A 12,452-nucleotide genomic window follows, 5' to 3' on the forward strand; every position below is an offset into this window, starting at 1 on the left:
CCCTTCCTGTGCTTGCATTAGTGCCCCTTCCCAGGGCTATTTCCTACTCCTGTGACAGGAATTCCTGTTCTTCACCGTTGCTTCCAGACCCCTGCTCACCTTGCTGGTGCAGAAAGCCCTCTTCTTTGAGGCTTATACCTATTCCCTCACTGCTCACTGCTGTGTTACCGACTTCCTGGTCGTTCACTTGTTCAGTGAAGACTTTAGGGGCTCCTATGAGTCATCTTCATCTCCACTCCAATAATTTTCAGCAACTTCAATGGTCTGGACTTTGACACTGACCTCACTGACATTAACTCATCACTTCATTCTCTGACTTCGCAGACCCCTGTCCTGTCTTCCTCATTTCCAGGGACCTTCTCCACCTCTTCTTTTCAGCCTCTGATTCCCATGGTCACCGCATGGACTTGATACCACACAAACTATCAAGTCTCAAAGGTCTGGTTCTCTCCTCTGGACTCCCAGCTCACCTGCTCAAGTGCGCCCCCTGGCCCAGCGCTTTCACTTGCAGGAGACCTCCAGTCCCTCAGCTCCACCCACTCCGTACCCTCCCTTGCCTCCTCGACCAACTTAGACTTCACAGCCCATCATTTCACTTCTCTCAACACCCTTGCTCTGCTCTCCCCGCTCCCTCTCTCACGCCTGTGTGGTGAAATCCTGGCCGGGCTAAACCCAACCCTCCGTCTCATCCAGGCTTTCATCAAGCAACTGAACACTGTGTGAGAAACACTGCCTAGCTGGGTAGGCTGCCATCACGTAAGGTTTATGCTTGCCATCCTCTTGGGTGGACTCTTGGCACTTCCCTTTCTGTCTCTGGCCAGCCCAGACTGGTTTTGCCGCAGCTGCCCTTGCCATAAGACCTCCATGTTGGCAAATCCAAAACATCGTTTGGTCTTCATCTCATTAGACTGCTCAGGGTGTCCACACAGCTGACCATCCCTCCTTGACACACTTTCCTCTTTTTGGCATTTCCATCGATCCTCTCTCTAGCTGTTCCTTCACACTGTCCTTGGCTGGCTCCTCCTGGAAATATGAGCATTCTGTTGAGCTCTGTTCTGGACCATTTTCTCTTCACTGGTACTCCTACCCAGCTGACATCAGCTCTCGCCATGGCTTTATCCTCCATCTGTATACCTACGACTCCCAAATTGAATATTTCCAACCCAGTTTTGAGCACTGGATTCACAGGTTTAATTGTCTACTTTACACTTGCATGTGGATGTTCCAGAAATAGCATAAAGTTAAGGCACGGAAACAGCTCCTAATGCTTCCTTCTCAGATCCTGTCCTCCCTGAAAGGTGCCCGTCCCAGGACAAGTCTTCTCTCCATTCCAAGCTACTCCTTATAATACCTCTTCCTCCCTCCCCCAATCCAGTGATTCTACCTCTAAAATACACCTGGATGCTCACTGTCCCCATTTAGCTGCCATCACATCCTACCTCTGCTCCAATAACTCCCAACTGGACACCCCACTTCTCAGATTTCTCCTCCATGCCATACTCCCCAGGGTCATCAGTGCCGTCTATCATTACTCCATGCCACTCATGTCTGTTCCTGCCTCAGTCCCTTCAACGGCTGCCAATGGAAAAATAGGTCTTAAGCATGTACACAAGGCTCTGTACCACTATGTTCCTGTCATGCGTTAGCCCATCCTGGGTTTCTCCTGCGCCTCGTCTCTGAGCTCCACACTTGCCTCCTTCCAGTGCCTAGGTGCTGAGCACTTTCTACTTCAGGGCCTCTGCAAATGCTGGTCCGTCTGCCCAGAAGGACTCTCCCTTGCTCTTCACCTGGGACCGTCTTCCCTCAGGCATGGTCTCCATTACTACTCGTTAGAGACGCCTGCCTGGATCGGCTCCCGATCACGTTCTCCTTGCATACTCTCAAGGCACCCGGTATCTTTCCTTATAGCCTTTTTTGCACCATGCAATGATTGATTTATTTGTATAGGGTCTCTCTCCCCACCAGAACGTAAGATGCATGAGGATAGTGACCTTCTCGGTTCGGTTTACTACTGTATCCTTAGCTCCTAGCATAGGGCCTGGCACATAGCAGATGTTCAATAAATAAGTAGATGTTCAATAAATAAGTAGTTAAGCGAGGGAAGGGAGGAAGGAAGAAGAGAAGGCTACAGGTAATTGCTAGAGTGGAAAAACCTCCTTGCAGAACTTTATGAATCACTGTGGGTTTCCTGAGTCTTGAATGGTTTAAGAAGGGCATGGGGCCGCCCACCAGTCCTGCTTGCATTTTTTGGGGCAGAACTGCCGTGTCCAACACCTGTCCTCATCCCAAGGAGTTGCTCATTTAAACCATCGCTGATTTTTAGTGTGAGTTTGCAAACATCATTCAGATCCAACTCCTCTTTCTCACTGCCGTTGCTGGAAGAGGGACCTCTCCTCTCTTTTGACCCCACAGGTGGAGTTTCAGACTGCCCCGGAGGGGGCATGCCAGAAAGGTTTAGGAGAGGGAAAACTAGCAAGCCTGAGAACCAATGCGCTCTCTCCCTCTGGTGGCCAAGAGGTGATACAGCATGCTGGTGTCTGTTTCCAGATTGCTTCCAAGCCATCCTGATGAAAAGTGAGGGGAAATCAGATACCTAGACACATGATGTGTGTGACACCATACATCTGGATGAACAGGAATGTTCTGGAAAGATCTTGTGTTAAATTCAGTGGCTGTGAATTTCCTTTAAAAGTCCAGCTGAAAAGTAAACTTCCCCCCCAAATGTATTTCATTAAATCTAAGATGTTATCATCTGTAAGATGATCATTGTTTGGTGTACCATGAAGAAGAAAATGCTGCCAATCAAAATGGTAAGATGCAGATTGACTTGAGAAATGTTAAAATCTGAGAACAATGTATAACATATAGTCAAGGAAACATTTTTTAGTGATGGGGCTCAAGTATACAGGAGTTGGAAATGGGTATATTCAGGATTATTTTCTAGACATGAGACCTCACACATACATATATATTTTTTTGATGCAAAAAGAGCTTATACATGATGAGTCCTTTAAGAACAGGGGCTTATCTTGCTAATTTCTGTATTTGCATTGCCCAGCAGAGAACGTGACCCATAATAAGCCCTCAGTATGTGTTTAATGATTATGGAAAGAATGAATGATTGTACAAGGGACATACTCTCCAGAGACATCGCCAAAAAGACACTTTCTTCTCTACCTCTGAGTCTCTCTTGTATGCAGACAACATTTTACAATTACAGATGGAGAAATTAATGCCCAGGAAAGCAAAACGAGAATTATTTCTCACACGGGTTTAACTCTCGGCACTTTCCAAAGCAAGCTTGTCGCTTTGCAATGGCAACGGGAAGCAGAGACCCAGGGAAAGCAGTGACTTGCTGCAAAGTCAAGATTAGACCTGGCTCCCCATCCTTCTGTTCCACCAACTGCCTTGTAGGGCACGGCTGGGGGCTGCAGGGGAGGGGTGGCTGCCCTGGAGCCTGGGTTCCGGCCCTCAGCCCAGTTCTATTTCATAAGCATACATAGCCTCGGCAGGAACAACGTGATTGCCTCTCCTCTGGGGAACACAGCGTTCCTTTGCCATGGGAATGTTTATCCTGTTCAACTGGGGGAATTTTGGCTTTGGGATAGGACTGAGACGTGCAGCAGGAACGGCCTTGTAGAGAGAAGGTCGCTGTGTCTGGAAAGAGCACAGGCTGCAGAAGCTGTGATGCCCAGCTTCCCTCTCTCTCTGCAGCCAGGGGCTCCATGGGCCTCTGTTTCTACCTCTTCAAAGGGCAACAGGGGACTCTTGGGGCAGTGAAATTGCTGACTTGGTTCTTGGCACGTAGTGGGTGCTCCGTGATTTCTAGTTGCCTTTCTTCTTGTGCTCCCACATTGAAGGAAAGATGGCTAGAGCAGCCAGATGAAGTACAAGCTGGCTGTCCTGAAACAGAACGCCTTTCAGAAGTTTCCATAAGGCGTTGGCCACTTGTTAAAACTGGACGGCGAAATCCTTGCCTGAGCCACGTCCCGTCTGAAGGCGGCAGGCCTCAGAGCCCATTCCCAGCTCAGAGCTGAGCCAGTGCATTAAACCAGCTTCCAAGAACACATAATTATCTGCTTGGCTGCCCACACCTCCTCTTCTCCCTCAGAAATCTGGACGGAAAGGGCTGTTGGATCAGCCTCATCTCTCTCCAAAAAGCCAGGTCTTGCATGTTCCAACAAGGGGGCTCCCCAGACACGAAGTCCTCCGTCTCTCTGTTGAGTACCTACTGTGTGCCCTTGGACTCCCCCTGCACAGCATGCTCACGTTCGCGCTTGGGCATCGGAGGGCAGGAGAGGGGGAGCGAATGGATTTTCAGGACAGAGGGAAGGCCATGGCAGAGGGGACACGGGGTCAGCTGTGGGAGCACAGCGCAGCTCCCAGGAGTGAAGAGACTGGGGCCCAGGCTTTCACGTCGGGACTCGGCTGAGCAAGCCAGAGGGAGAAGAACACTGTAGGCCAAGGAGATGCCTAAGAAAATATATACGTGGTTTGTGCCAGGAAACCCCGGTTGTAGAACCTGCTGGAACATGGGGAAGGGTGTCAGCAGGCAATAAAATGATGAGGGTAGGGGGTCAGACGCCAGACTGGGAAGGTTCTCAGTCCCTATATTTGGACCCCAATTCTTCTTCCAACATTTAGAAACCATGGCTCTGACTCTATTGTACTAACTTTGAAATGCTTGTCCTGGTTCTTTTCTCTGAAAGACTACCTGTCCCTGGTAGCAAAGCCAAAGAAAGCATGCCCATCCTCAATGGGGAGGGGCTGTGTCCTCTCTAGCACATTCCTGGTGTCAAGGGAGAGCAGAGACTTGTGACTGGAGGGGTTTCTTGAGTTGTTGGTGTGAGTTAGTGCAGAGTCAAGGCCCCCCACCCCCGACCCCCGGTGCCCTACTGGGTTTAAGTATGCCAGTGAACGTGTCATCCAGGGCTGAATCTAGAATGGGCTCATTTATGTCATCATCTGTCCAGCTGAGTTATGGAGGTCACAGCAGCTCTACAGAGGAAAATGTGATTAGCAGGTTTTCCAAAACATTTGCTGAATTAATTGTGCTCAAGATTTTGCAATTGATACAATTATGGAAACCGTTTCCATATATTTCTATAACTTCAGGACCAAAAAGGATATTCTCCACCTCTCTCAAACAATGAAGGACTCCACTTTTTAGTGCTTCTGACGGTTGGCCGGTGTCCCACGAGCCCATGAGGTAGGCTGCTCTCATGGTAAATGTCTCTGTGTACTAGAAACCCTTCGGTCTATGGAGCTGACATCAGTGCCTAGGAGTTTTACCCAGTGCTGTTTCTAACTCTGTCCATCCCATCTGCAGAGTATGCTGTACCCCCTTTCCTACATGAGAGCGCTTCGGAGAGTGACCCTAATCTTCCTTCCTCTGGGGCACAACTCTTGGTTTTCCTTCAATTTTGTTCACCCACCAAGGCCCCCAGACTCTGCCATCTTGCTAGTGGATCTCAGTGACAGCAGGATCAGGGGCAGAGACATGACTCCGAAAGGACCTTGCTGAGTCAGGCTGGGTCCCCGGGCCAGGGCTCTGCTGATCGCTGAGCCGAGTGGACAGCTGCTGAAAGGGAGAAATCAGCTGCTCTGGGCCAAGTAGATGCTGGAATGGGGGCAGAACAGATCCAAGGATTGTAGCTCAGGGAGGCCAGGGAGGGGATGAAGCCAGGAGGGCCCTGGTCCCTTGACAGATAGGCCAGGGAACAAGGGAAGGGACCAGTCGGCAGCTGGGCTAAGGTGAGAGGTGCCTTTCTCAGAGCTGGCTCGCGTAAGAGGTTGGCCGAGAGCTGCTTCTTGTTAGGGGGCTCAGAGTTTCTCTTGGCAGCTCCAGCCCAGAGAGTCTGACTTGGGCTGAGAGGAGCCTGACTCACTGGGGCCAGAGGTCAGGTTGGGCGGGAGGGGAATCGGGAGGCGGCACGGTCTCAGCCGGGCCATCTGCAGCCTGTCAGGGTGAGAGATGGCTGGTGGTCAGCGCCTCGGGGCCTCTATCTCTCTGGGTTCTCCTGCAGGGCCAGGGCTGGTGCCTGTAGCTGGGGACCTAACCAAGGAGTGGCATGTGGGGAGGAGGCTGGACCTGCTTGGATCTCCTCCTTTGATCTTGGATATCCTTGGGTTTGGGAGGACGTTCTGACGGGGTCACCATATCCTTCTCGGCTGACATTCTTTAAGTGGGATGACCCTTCCTCATGCTGTAGAGTGTGGTCCTGCCTCTCCACATCCCCGAAGCAGCAATCACAGAGCCGTCAAATTTCATGTCAAGGGCCTCTTCTGCATGAGTCTATTTTCTCCCTCTGGGCCAGGTCCTCTCCTGTCCAGGTCAGCTCCTAGCTGGTCTCCCTCACTTCAGCAACCCAGCTCCTCTCCACCTTGTCATGGGTGATGGATGAATTACCTTAAAACGTGACTTGGTCATGCTGCTGCTCAGAAAGCTTCTGAGATGCTCCATGTCTGAGCGGCTTGCTACCGGAACTGGGTGCTTACTGCTTTTATGTTTTTGTTTTTATTTTTTTAAGTTTTGTTTTTAAGAATTAATTATTTGAGAGAGAGAGAGAGAGAGCATGCACATGTGAGGGTTGGGGGAGGAGCAGAGAGGGAGGGGCAGAGGGAGAGGAAGAGAGAATCTCAAGCAGACTCCCAGCTGAGTGGAGCGGGATGAGGGGCTCAAGCTCAAGACCCTGAGATCATGGCAGAACCAAAACCAAGAGTCCGATGCTTAACCGACTGAGCCACCCAACAAAAACATACGGGCGCCTGGGTGGCTCAGTCGGGTAAGCATCTGCCTTCGGCTCAGGTCATGATCTTGGGGTCTTGGGATTGAGCCCCGCGTTGGGCTCCCTGCTCAGTGGGGAGTCTGCTTCTCCCTCTCCTTCTGCCCCTCCACCTGCTTGTGCTCTCTCTCTAATAAACAAATAAAATCTTAAAAAATAAAATAAAACAAAAGTTTCTAGGAAGACATTTTGACTCTGTAGGTGGCTGCTTCGGGCATGTCCCCAGAGCACCTGAGGGCGCCGGGTCCGGTTTTCGCACAGGTTGGGGCTACTCGGGGGAAAAGGGAAGCAGCACTGAAGGCAGCTGTGTTCTCGCTCTCCCACGGCTCTGCCTTGGGGTGATGGGGCTCCACCTGGGCTGGAACCACTCTCCAGCTTCTCTGTCACACGTGCCCCTGCTCTCGGCGGGAGCTCTCCTCTGGGCCTGGGGCTGCCTCAGGCTCCGTCCGTTTCCACGTGTGTTGTTCTCCATTACGACCTGACCCTGCCCACACGCCCCAGCAGTCATTGCTGGGGTGCCTTCCTGACACCAGGGCACCCTGGCCTCTCCTGTGGCCCAGGCGGTGCTTAAGATTGCTTCCCAGTGCAGCTGCCAGGCACAGGCGCGCGCGCGCACACACACACACACACACACACACTCCACAAACATATGCTCGTACTCATACACATGAATGTATATGCACACACACACACTCATACACACGTGCACACATACACACTCCACCAACGCATGCTCGTACTCACACATGCATGTATATGCACACACACACTCATACACACGTGCACACACACTCCACAAATGCATGCTCGTACTCACACACATGCATGTATATGCACACACACTCATACAGATGTGCACACACACACTCCACAAACACGTGCTCGTACTCACACACATGCATGTATATGCACACACACATACACACGCTACAAACTCATGCTTGTACTCACACACATGCATGTATATGCACACACACTCATACACACGTGCACACACACTACACAAACTCAGGCGTGCTCATACACACATCCACACACTCATGTATGTGCATGCATGCACACTCATACACACGAACACATACACACTGCACAAATTCATGCTTATACTCACACACAAGCACAGTCATGTATGTGCACACACACTCATACACATGCATACACACACTACACAAATTCTGACTCGTATTCACACACATGCACACACACTCATGTATGCACACGCACACACACACTCATACACATGCACACACACTACACAAACTCATGCTCGTACTCACATGCACACACTCCTACACACACGCACACACACTATGAACTCCGTGGATTCGGCACTGCTCTAACTCTTCGTGCACACAGCTCTTCTGGACCTGACCTCTCCAAGGACTTAGTCTGGCATGTCCTTTAGACCCTAGAGCTATACCCTTTCTTTTCAACAAAACCCTGACCATGTTTTCCCTGCACAGATGTTTATTTTCTGGAACTGACACCGATTGGAGCGGGGAAGCAGAGCTGTCCCTGGGAGGGTGCGGAAATTGGGACAGATCCCATCAGGCGCTGTGCCCGGAGCCTCTAATTCAGGCACAGCTCAGAGTCAGGTGACATCGAAGGCCTTCCGGAGACAGAGTGGAGGCGTTCTGAAGGGGCTGAGGGGTGGTGTTGGGTGCAGGTAAAGAGGCAGCTAACGGGATAGTGCTGAATCTCAGGTCGTAAGCACTAGCCCTAGGACCCCAGGGCTGTGTCCTCCTGGTGCAGCATCCCGGGGCCCTGTCCTCCATCCCTTTGGACGGCACTTCTCAGCATGCTGTAATGTGCTTGGGAGCCATTCGAGGCATGGCTGCCCCCAGTCACCTCCAGTCTTCAAAACTGTCCTCATTTTCTACACGTGATGAACCGGAGCCCCTGTTGCAATCTGGTTTGGTGGGAAAATAGTTGGGCGAGTAGGGGGCAATGTTGTTTTCAGAGTGCCTCCCCCTTCCCCTTTGGCCAGCTGTGAGCCCTCCATCCTTTAAACCACAGGGGCAGAGGTTCTCATCCCGGACAGCACACAGCCGTCCTTCGCTAGGGCTTCTCCTTCACAGAGTGTGACTTACGTGGTCTGGGGTGCGGCCTGGGCCCTGGGAGCCTGAGGGTCTTTCTCGGTGATGCTGATGTGCAGCCCGCACTGAGAGGCACTGACCTGGACCTTTGGGAATCTGTCTTTGCGGCACACACTTTACTGCCTTGCTACTCAAGGTGCGTGTGGGCTGAGGATCAGCTGCCTTTCTAAATGTGGGCTCTGGGCCTGGGAACAATCTCCATTAGTTTTAGAACTTCGGCTGAAGGGTCAAAGCATTCAGTAAACAAGTGAAACCAGATTAGATTTAGCAACAGCAAAACCAAAATGAAACCAAAGCCAGATTTATGACTTTAATTAAATATCGTTTACATTCTCTATCTCCAGATGAAAGGAGGTGGCGAATGCCCCAGTCCTTTCCAGCATGTGTCTCGGCCTGTCGAAGCTAAATCCCTGCTTCCTACGCAACCTGCGCAAGGTCCTAGCCACGGCATGCCCCCGCGGAAGCTGGCTTGTAAGGGGTGCACGGTTTCAGAAATAAAAATGGGGCACCTATGGAGGTGGAGGCTCATCCCATTATTGAAAATACCCCTAAATCAAAAGCTCACCTTTGCCTTATAAGCTCCTATAAGACAATAAAGAGGAGACACAGATGGGTCGTGGCTGTGAATGGCCCCCAAAGAGGACAGAAGCCTGGGCCCATGCTGGGGCGAGTCAAGGTTAGAAGGCTTCAGTTACGACAGGTCACGCAGCCTCTTTGTGAACGCCAGTGGGGGTGCTGGGGTGGGGGGAGGGGGCTGCAGGGAGGAAGAGCACTAGTAAGAACATCAGTAATCACACAGAAAGTTTGTGCCGCATCAAAGAAGACCGAATAGAGAAAGCCCCGCCTGGACTGGAAGGGGACACTTTGTGGAGGTAGTGAGAAGAGGAACACAGCTGGGGTTGGCAGAAAGGAACAAGGGAATTCACAGGTAGACAAGGAGGGACGTGACGGAGGAGGGAGGAGAATAAGGAGGAAGGGGGAGAGAGAGAAGAGGAAAAGCAGAGTCACAGCACAGGGGGAGGGTTAAGTGCTGGCTGGAGAGGATGTGCTGAGAAGGGCTGGAGAGGAGATGGGGCTGGGAAGACAGATGGGTGCTCCGGAGCCATTTGTCCCTGCTCTGAAGGGGCCACAGCCTTCAAGCTGCCAGACTCTCTGGCGAGGCTTCTCCCTCCTCCTCCCTTCTTGCATGAATCCTGTGAAGGATGGAGCAACACTCTTCCCGGAGAAGAGGAGGCGAGGTGATCCGTCACACTGCCCTGTGCGTGGCTCCTGGCACATCATCTGGGCTTAGAGATAGCCAGCCCCTGGGACAGCTACTTAAGAAGGAGGACCAGAGGGAGGCTGGCGTGGAAATGGGGACTTAATTCCAGATTCATCCCATCCTTTCTCCTCCTTCATGCCTAACCAGATTTACCAAATGAGCTTTCCTCAGAACCCTGAAGAAGCCACTTGGGGTTACACCAGTTGAGTGTTAAAGAATGTATGCATTTTGCAAGTGGCTGAAGACATTTGCCAAGATGCTTGTCCTCTGACCCCCTGCGGCTTGGCTGAGGTAATGGGAGAGATACGTTGGCTATATTTAAGCAGCCAAGACTGTAGAGATGGAATTTGTCTGGACATCACTGGAAAAGAAGTGGCGTTTGTTGTGAAATCTCTGAAGATGTGTTTTCTCGAGAGCATCTGAAAGGAGGGTGAGTGTTGATGAGCAAACCCCACTGGGATGGTCACAGTGGGTGGACCCAGAAGAGCATGGCCTTGGAAGTCCACCTAAATTCTAGCCCTGCCACCTACCATGGCGCCATGGGATGCACAGATTCCTTCTCATCTGGGAGGCAGGATGGTGGTTACTACGCGGAGGGGGCTGAGCCGCCCACCACCCCGCGTGCCGTAGATGTCAACAAATGTCACTTTCTGCCCACATCCTCCCAGGTTTTCTGGGGCTGTTCATAAGCTTGAAAGCCTCCAACTACCAGGAATTTAATGAGAGAGGATTTGCTGATGTAAATACTTAGAAATGTTAATCTTCCTAAAACACTAATTTCTCCACAGCAGTTCCTATATCAGATGTTGCTCATTCAGTCAAATGTGTTTGTTGAGGGCCTACTATATGGGCCAGTCACTAGTGATTCAATAGTGAGCCAGCAAAAGCTCTTCTTGTCCTCATGGAAACCAGAAGGCACACTGTGAGTGTCCAGGGAAAGGACTGCCCTGGTTCCCACTGCAGGGCTGGGTAGGAAATGAAGGTGGAAATGAGGGGAGCATCTTTTGGTTGTCTCAGTGACTGAGGGGTACCACTACTATTTATCGAGTGAAGGCCAGCGAGGCCGAATATGCTGCAATATGCAAGACAAGCCTATATGACAAGGGACTACCCCTCACAAGATGCTCAGTGGGGAAACCCGGTAGGCCAAGGATGAAAGAAGTCATGAAAACCAAAAACTTGCCTGTTGGTAGAAAGATTTTTAATATCATCATTTTCCTAAGATCAATTTTTAAGAGATCTTTGAATTGAATGTGAAGGAGTCTTGTGTCCTGTTTCTTTGTTTTTTTTTTTTTTTTGTTTGTTTGTTTTGTTTTTTTCATTGTTTATAGACACATCCCTTTTCTTCTCGGGCCCATCCTTCCACATAATGATTGTACTGACTTTTTGGTGATGCTCCTAATTCCTTCATGCCCAGGCCTGATACAACTGTGAACTAAGAAGTAGGATTCAACCAGGACTCCCAGACCTGCAGTGCTTTGGCCTCTAGAAGGGGTCCAGTTCTGGTTAGGGGTGCAGATGGGGATCACAGATCAGGGAGAAGACAAATGGCTCATCAAGAGGCAGGTAAAGTACACCTCTCAAAACCAATGACCCCTCTATAACATCTTCAAGGGCTTCTGAGGTGCTAAGACACAAGCATTTTGGGGGATATGCCTTAAAATGAGATGACAATATCACCTGACCAATAATCATATTCTTTTTATTTTAAGCCCCTCATTGTCATGTTTATAAAATCATATATGGTTGCCATGAAAATTTCAACTACTGAGGAACATAGGAAGAATACAGAGGCTTACTGGCATTTCCCAAATGCGGAAATGGCCATCATAAACATTGGGGAGCTGTCCTCCCAGAAACCTCTCTGCTCATATACCCAAGCAGCAAGAGAAACAGACAGACAAAATTCTTTTCTAGAAATAGGATCATGCCTTATGAGCTATTTGTTTTTGTTTTTGCTTTTGAGCTATCTTTAATGGAAAGTATCATATTTAATTTTGTGTGACTTAAACAAAAGAAAAATGAATTAAAGTGAAACCAGAAAAGTGCTAAACTTCAGATAAATGTTTATTCATCACAGGAAATATTTTTAGTTTTTATAACCTTTTAAAGCTAAGAAAACAGAAAAACCATTAAAAAAATTAAGAACTTAGTATCTTTCAAAGAAACCCCCAGGTTTCATATTTAGGTAGTACTGAATGCCTCTTACTAGAAAAATAAGAAAATTGGTTCTCTATGCTTTCATCAATTTTTACTAATTTTATTACTATTATTATTTTTGCTTTGTCAAGGTGTATGCCATTTCATTCT

The 12,452-nt window shown here is 49.8% G+C and overlaps 1 protein-coding gene across 2 annotated transcripts in view; it reads right to left on the reverse strand.

The window, feature by feature from the left end:
* The window catches only part of SLC14A2 (solute carrier family 14 member 2), a 489,283-nt gene that overhangs the window by 53,716 nt on the left and 423,115 nt on the right, over positions 1-12,452 (reverse strand). The gene's annotated exons all lie outside the window — the stretch shown is intronic.

This window comes from Callorhinus ursinus, unplaced genomic scaffold, assembly GCF_003265705.2.
Source record: "Callorhinus ursinus isolate GAN/ISIS: 27379988/994484 unplaced genomic scaffold, GSC_fseal_2.0 scaffold11, whole genome shotgun sequence".
Lineage (NCBI taxonomy): Eukaryota > Metazoa > Chordata > Mammalia > Carnivora > Otariidae > Callorhinus > Callorhinus ursinus.